The sequence below is a fragment of the Lactuca sativa genome, chromosome 7, assembly GCF_002870075.4.
Source record: "Lactuca sativa cultivar Salinas chromosome 7, Lsat_Salinas_v11, whole genome shotgun sequence".
Taxonomy (NCBI): Eukaryota; Viridiplantae; Streptophyta; class Magnoliopsida; order Asterales; family Asteraceae; genus Lactuca; species Lactuca sativa.
In genome coordinates, this window is record NC_056629.2 from 159,777,440 (window position 1) to 159,785,677 (window position 8,238).

The following is an 8,238-nucleotide window of genomic DNA, read 5'->3' on the forward strand; positions in this document are numbered from 1 at the left end:
AAGGAAAGACCAAAAGAGAAGGTGAAGAGCAAGGATCTAGGACCTAATTCAGAGTTCTTTGAGGCACAATTCGGATATATTCTGTTTTTATGCTCAAATCCTCATTAGAACACCATAAAGCTATCTTTGGACCATTTCCAAGCTTGTTAGTAGTATATGGATCTTAATGGTTGAATAACTGCTAGATCTGGCTATGTTCGAGCTCCAGAAGCCAAGATCTAATACCTTTATGGGGCCATATTGCATGAAAGTCCTAGATCTACCCCTTCTAGTGTGTTTTGAGCCCTAGAATCCCCATTGATGATTATATACACGTAAAGTTGGAAACTTTATGTGTTAATCGAGCCCTAGAAACCCAGATCTATGAATGGAATGCACTGGATTCAAGCAGAATCGAGTGTAGAGAGATCACATGTATACGACTCGGCGAGTCTAGTCGCGAGTCCCTGATTTTTCTCCTTTTGAGTATGCGAGTAGAGCAGTGAGCCATAAGTGGACTCAGTGAGTCGGAAGCCGGACTCATTGATGGAGGGACTCGGCGAGTCAATGCCCTGACTCGACGGGCCCAAGGCAATCTTCATAGATCTCAACGAGTTGTTCATCAACTCGGCGAGTCGAGGACAGGACGTGTTCATCGGATGAAGCTTAACTCGACGAGTTGTTCATACAACTCGGCGAGTTGGATGAAGGACCATTGAGTATTCAGTTAGGAAGTGAACTCGTCGAGTCAATGCCTAACTCGACGAGTAGAGACGAGAGTAAGGGCAATCGACTAGATATGGACTCGACGAGTTGGCAAGCCAACTCGGCGAGTCGGGTCAACTGGAAGTTGACTTTGACTCTGACTTGACTTGGTTGGGGGTAAAATGGTCATTTTACCCTAAGTATAGAGATCAGTTTCTAACTGAGTGTTTGTGGGGTTTGTAGCCGGAGGATTTCCGTAGCAGCAACGGACGAAGGTTTCCCGCACAAATTCTCAGTAGCTACTTGTACGAGGTGAGTTACCTTCCAGTAGGGGTGGGTTTAAGGCCACAATGCCGGCCCACCAATGAGGAGTATTTAGAAGATGATTGTCTTTGTGATAATTATCTTTGTCTGGTATGTGTTTGGTTATGAGTTATATCTGTATGATATGTTACGTGCATGATAGGGATAGTTTCCCTGATAGTGGTCATTAGGACCAAGGGGTAGGTTAGTACCCGGATATGCGTGACTGTATGCTTATATCTTGTTATTGTATGCTAGTGTTTAGGGGTGGAATAGTCCCCAGTTACCGGTTGAAAGATACCGATGATGATTACCGGTTGGAAGATACCGATGACGATTACCGGTTAAAAGATACCGATGATGATTACCGGTTGAAAGATACCGATGGTATTGTATGGTATGTGGTATGATGGGGAACTCACTAAGCTTCGTGCTTACGGTTTCATTTTTTGGTTTCAGGTACCTCTTCGTCTAAGGGGAAAGAGCCGGCGGCGTAGCATGGCATCACACACACATCTGATTTTCCGCACGGTGTTTTCTGGGATTGTACTATGATATGATATTTGTTTATGTTGAGGGTTTCAAACATGATACTTGATTTTATGAGATGACGTGTTTATACAATATTTTCTAGTGAATGTTTATTGAATTAATTAATTAAAAAGGAAAATTTTGGACTTGAATTTTTGGACGTTACACAAATAATCAAAAACGGATAGAGTATACACAAAGGTAGGCCTCTAAACCCACTTTTTGAATACATTTTCTCATATGTGAACGTGTATTACATGATTATCTATTTAAGAAAAATTCGGAAGCATTTCCCCTTAACTCCTAAGTATATATATATATATATATATATATATATATATATATATATATATATATATATATATATATATATATATATATATATATATATATATATTCGAGGAGAAAAGAGAAAATGACAACAGAATCTTTCTTAAACAAAAAATGATGTAATAAATTTCCACATCCTAAATGAAATAAAGTATTCAAAAAGCAGTCCCAAAATGGGGACAACCCAAAATTAATTTCTAAGTCAAATTTAGACGGGTATTTGTAGGCTCATGATTATTACAAAAAAGACACAAAACAAATAGAGATTGGAAGTAATTTTTTTTCATTAATAACATCTTACTTTTGTTATTTATTGTACTTTAAATATTATATTTTTTATTCTATTTAAGCATTGTACTTTTGAATATATATATATATATATATATATATATATATATATATATATATATCATATTATAGCAGTGTACTTTACAAGATTTTTGTTATTTATGACATTTTTTGTTTTAAGTTTTGTATAATAACATTGTACTTTAAATATTATATTGTTTTTTCTATTTGAGCATTGTACTTTTACATATATTTTTTTTATTTATAGTATCATTTTTCTATCCTATTATAGCATTGTACTTTACAACACTTTTGGAAAGTATAATGCTATAATTGAAAAAAAAATGAAAAAGAAAAGTCTATGTATTTGTATGTAATTTGGAAAGTACAATGCCATAATAGAAAAAAATGAAAAAAAAAATTTCGTACTTTACAAACTATTTTTTTTTCATTTTTTTCATTAGAGCATTGTACTTTCCAAGTTGCATATAAAGAGAAAAAAACGAAAAGACACATTTTATGTCACCGGTGATGGGGTTTGGAACGCAACTGATGTCGCGGTGTGTTGGACGTCGGTGGAAGCCTTGGACGGTTCGAGGTCACAGGTCGCAACAATTTTTCCAACTAGGACAAAACTAAGGAGTGTATAATATGCGACGAGTGTTAGCGGCGACGAGTATTAGTGGTGACACCAACCAATTGTGGCGAGGAAAGGGTTAATAGCGGCGACACCATTTGAGGGAATCTTTGGCGGTAATTTTTTTAGTATTAGCGGCGACGCTGTTGCCGGTAAAGGCGTCACCGCTAAAGGTATTAGACGAAATGGATTTCCTGGCGTTGGGTTAGGACTAAATCGACTGCTATCAATTCATCTCAGCAGTTGCCACAGATCGATGACGTGTGAACATTAGCGGCGACAAACAATAGCAAACTTGTTTGTAACTGCTAAAAGTGTGTTTCACCGGTAAAGACGTCGCCGATAATGCTTACATTTCTTATAGTGTTAGGTTTTCTAGTAAATAGCAAGTCGGTTCCTGTAATAATTCAAAAAGTTTTGGAATCAATATTCAATAAGAATACATAATTCAAAATCACGTGTGTCAATTTCTACAAAGTTCGATTGTTGATCAGTTTATCAATAACATTATTTCCAACTATAAACATACTCTAAACAAAGGAGTCAATTTCTACAAAGGTTTACAACGGATTTTCATATTTTAAAAACAATCTATACTCGCCTGTTAAATAAATTCAATTTCACATGGGTTTACAAGAGTCAATTTCTACATAACAATATATATACAAACAACATAAAACAATTAAAATATATATGCTTAAGCAGTAAAGAAAAGTATAAAAATTAACATCAACTTTAAGCTATTTTATATATTCAAATTATAAAACTATAGTTGGCTTAAAAAGTTTTGAATATACAATGATATCTATCAAGAATAAAATAACTTTTTTTTTCTAACCATAAAGGTAAAGGTTACCCATCTTAATATTTTAAGGGTGTTAATAGACACCTTTTACTCACATTGTAGCATTGTCTTTGGAATAAATCTCCAAATCAAGATGTTGTTGCCAAGCCCGACCCAATACGCTAGGCGAATTGGGCCAAGGCCTAGAGAAACAAAGACTATGGGGTATACATCATGTTGGTCCAAAAAAAAAAAGGTTAGCCATGCGTAGGGCTGTTAATCGGGTCAACCCGATCGGATTTCGGATTAAACGGGTCGGGTTGGTCGGGTTTTATATAAAAATAATTTCACCCGGAACCCGACCCTATTAAGGTACGGGTTATCCGGGTTCGGGTTATTCGGGTTTCGGGTTTATAGGGTCGGGTTAATCGGGTTACAATGTAAGACAAAAATATTGTGTCATATTTATAATAATGTTTATTTTCAGAAGGTTAAATTAGGATGTGTTAAATCCAAATGACTTTGAGTGCATATGGTTTATTTTTCTTGTTTATACTATACAAGTAAAAAGCATTATTGATTTGATTTTTGACTGTGTATCTTTTATTTTAGGCCACGATAGATTACCATTGCATATTATTTTACTATGCTACATATTAATTTCCATTTGTACAAATCAATATTTTGTTTTACAATTGTGTTGCATCTTATTTTCCTCTTTTTTAGGCCACATAATGTACAAAAATAGAAGATGTGAGGTGGAATAAAATACATAAATATTGTAGTATATTTTTATTCGGGTTAATCGGGTTAACCCGAAACCCGACTTTTATAAAAAAAAATCAACCCTAAACCCGACCCTAACTATAGTTTGGGTTTGTCGGGTTAACCCGAATAACCCGATTAAGAATTTTTACCTTATAAAACCCAACCCTAAATGTCTTAATCGGGTTAGGGTCGGGTCGGGTTAATCGGGTTCGAGTTTTTTTGACACCCCTAGCCATGCGTGTGAAAAACTCAAGAATTTAGACTTGGTTTTGACGCGTAGAAAAACAAAATGTCAATGGACTTCTAAAAAACAACAATCTATTGGCCATCAGAGAACTCAAGAAACGAATTCGAATGCCATTATTACTTATCAAGTCGATGTCAATCTCTTAGATAATAACCAATTACATATAAGTTGTTTTCGAATTCAGTTATCACTTTATAAGGTCGAAATCTGATAACTAATTATGTAGTGATACATATCGGTCGACTTCGTGGTGGTTGTCTACTCGCTCAGTGCGATTTGCTGTGGTCTATTGGTTACCTAATTCCATAGTGATACAATGTAAAAAGAGAAGATCGGTGACCTTTAAGAGGTATGATTGTTTTTATTTGATAAATTTTTAATATGAGTTATGTTTCTCTAAATAAATGAACTTTGGTTTCCAGAGTATCGAGTTCTTAGTTTTCACGGTATTGAGTTGTTAATTTCTTGAGTTCGTATCTTTAGTTTCATATCATCGGTTTGGTACTTTTCAGTAGGGGTGTGCGCGGTGCGGTTTGGTACGGTTTATAGTCAAAACCGCAAACCGAACCGTATATGCGGTTTGAATATTTTAGAAACCGCAAACTGCACCACAGATGTTCAAAACCGCGTTATGCGGTGCGGTTTGATTCAGGTGGTTGATGCGGTTTGTGCGGTTTGATGAGTTGTTCAACATTAAATCTTTTAAAAAACCAAAAAACTAACCCGGTTAAAAAAATTGATTGTTTTTGTTTTAGAAAAACAAATACAATTTTCAAGTTAAATCATTTTTAATAAATTATGATTCATGCTACTATAGTTTTGTAAGTGTCACTGCTATTATTTTATATTGCCGTTATAGTTGTTATATTCGTGTAAACCGTATGATCTTGATTTAATAGTAATTTAATGTTACATTATAAATATTTGGTTATTGTAAGAAATATATTTAAATACATCGTTTCTAAATATATATATATATATATATATATATATATATATATATATATATATATATATATATATATAGCATGCGGTGCGGTGCGGTTTGAACAGCGGTTTTATAAATACAAACCGCAAACCACACCGCATAGTGCGGTTTGATAAAATGACGAACCGCAAACCGCACCACAAAATTCTAAACCGCATTATGCGGTGTGGTTTGGTGCGGGCGGTTTGTGCGGTTTGTACGGTTTTTTGCACACCCCTACTTTTCAGTTATAGTTCGGAATGAATTTTTCAAAGTCAGAATGTGATTGTTTTTGTTTGTATATGGTCTTGGGCCATCATATTTACTTTTTAATATAAAATGTTTATAAACTATTAACGGTTAAATATTACTGATTTTTTTTAATGAAAACTAAACGTATATCATTGAAATATGAAATTCTATGGACTTTTAAATTCAATGAAATTTTATATTTTTATTTTTTTACATGTTTTTTAGTATTCTTTTATTATTTTAAGACTAGAATTTTTAAAATTTCTATATTGACAATTATTTTCAGTTTTTAAAATCAATTTATTTAAATTTTAGTTTATTGCAGCAATATTCAGATGTTAAAAAACAAACAGACTTTTTATTACAGGCTGCAACCATTTGGTCCACATCTATTGCGACAGAAGTGGTCCACAGACTTTATGATTTTCGTTTTGAAAAAACAAACAACATCTTAATAAAACTTCTATTAAACTTATACCTCTAAGTATCGTCACCCTACACTAATTACGCTGTTGTAATATTTTAATATAACCAAAGTTCAACATATATTATTTGTATAAAATGACTTTCACATAAACTAAAAAAATAATTTCACACCCATTATTAAAGTTACGTATTTAATCAATATTTTTAATCAAATCCTACAATATAGATCCAAAAATATACTGTCATTTGTTTTTATTTAATCGTTTTATCAATTCTCTTGGGTATAATTAACCCCTCGTTAAATATATAAATCATTAAAGCGATTCACTTAAAAAAAAAGTGTAGTCTATTTGGCTCAATGGATTAGGGAAAACGTGGACTTTTATAAGTTTATCAAACTATTTTATTCAGCACACAGATCGCAATTTCTCTCTCCTTCACTGAAACTGTTTGCTATTAACCCATCAACACCGCCAACGGCGGCCGTGATTTCCAAAACCACCGTCCACTTTTCTGTCACCACTCTCACTCTATATATGTCTATATATCTCCACTATCTTTGTATCTCAACATCAATCACTGAAAAAAAGAAAACAGTGTCAATTCAAACAAAGATAATATGTCTGGAATTATCGATATGTGGAGTAGTGAGGTGAAGAAGATGAGCAATGACATGAAGGGTCACATCAACGGCTCCAGCCCATGTGAACCTGACTCGTTAAAGTCAAACCAGGTGAGCCAGATCTGGAGCTGGACAGAGGCTTTACTGAACCGAGTCAACTCACCACCACCATTGGCGTTCCCTGTGTACTCCGAAGCTTCTGTTGCTATGCTACTAGACTGTTTTAGTCCTTAAGTTTTTGTTCATGACTTCAAGGATAAAAATGATGTTTATTTCACTTTCCGAATGTAACAAAATATAAAGTTATGAACCATCATATTTAAGCTTTCTGAATGTATATTTAGCTTTTGAATATGTGAAATCTATCCTTTAGTTTTTGTTCGATATTATTAAGATAAGTGTATCTGAAGGAAAAATAAATAAATTAAAATAAATGGAGATGCGGGGAATCGAACCCCGTGCCTCTCGCATGCGAAGCGAGCGCTCTACCATATGAGCTACATCCCCTTGTGGTTGTATGAATCATATTATCTTATTTAACACGTGAGACGCTTTGTAAACTAATAATTGGTGGATGTCGACTGATATTTTCTTCTGTATAAAGTTAAACGGGAAAAATGAGAAAAAATACAAATAAAAAACGTCAACTTGTCAATGTGTTTTTATGTTTATAAGAAAACTTATTTTACATTTGTCACGTATTTTGGAACTTGGAGGATAAAAGGATCTGTTTGTACGGTAGAGAAATAATCTTTAATGTTTTGGTTAGAGCATAAGCTCAAATTGTTTGCAATATTAATAACGGCGGATCTTAAACAATAAAAATATTGGGTGTGGACAATATGTTATTGTATCTTATCACATCCAAAATGTCCACCTCATCATCGTAGTCATATTTTTGGTGTTATAATGTCTAATATGGAAATTAGCGACACCAAATAACATGTGATGACACCTACTTTTTTTTTTTTTTTTTATTATTATTTTATGTTTTTAATTTATGTCATAATATTTTACAAAAAACTATAAATTAATAAAACATAATTAAATTAAATACTTAATTAAACATACCATTTTAAAAAGAAAAATGAAATTACAAAGGAAAAAAAACATTGACTGAAAACATACGATAATCCTAATAATTTTAAAAACATAAAACCGATACACTATTCTGCGTCTAAATATTTCCGCTCGATCTTTGCCTTCATTTTTAAGAGCAACTCCGCCCGTCTCAATGTCATATTCTTCTCGCTAGTTTGAAAAATTGTCAAATCATTCGTCATGCGATCTTCCTCGGCTTCTCGACGAAGGAACTTCAAATGCTCACATTGCAACTTATATATTTCAAGCGCAATTTCGTTGTGGGCGTCAAATTTCTGTTTCATTTCCGCTTGCTCTC

General features: G+C 33.6%; 1 non-coding gene across 1 annotated transcript; it reads right to left on the bottom strand.

The window, feature by feature from the left end:
- Nucleotides 1–7,273: 7,273 nt before the first annotated feature.
- TRNAA-CGC (transfer RNA alanine (anticodon CGC)) lies at nucleotides 7,274–7,346 on the bottom strand. The gene has a single exon. It is a non-coding gene; the product is annotated as a tRNA-Ala (tRNA).
- Nucleotides 7,347–8,238: the final 892 nt, after the last annotated feature.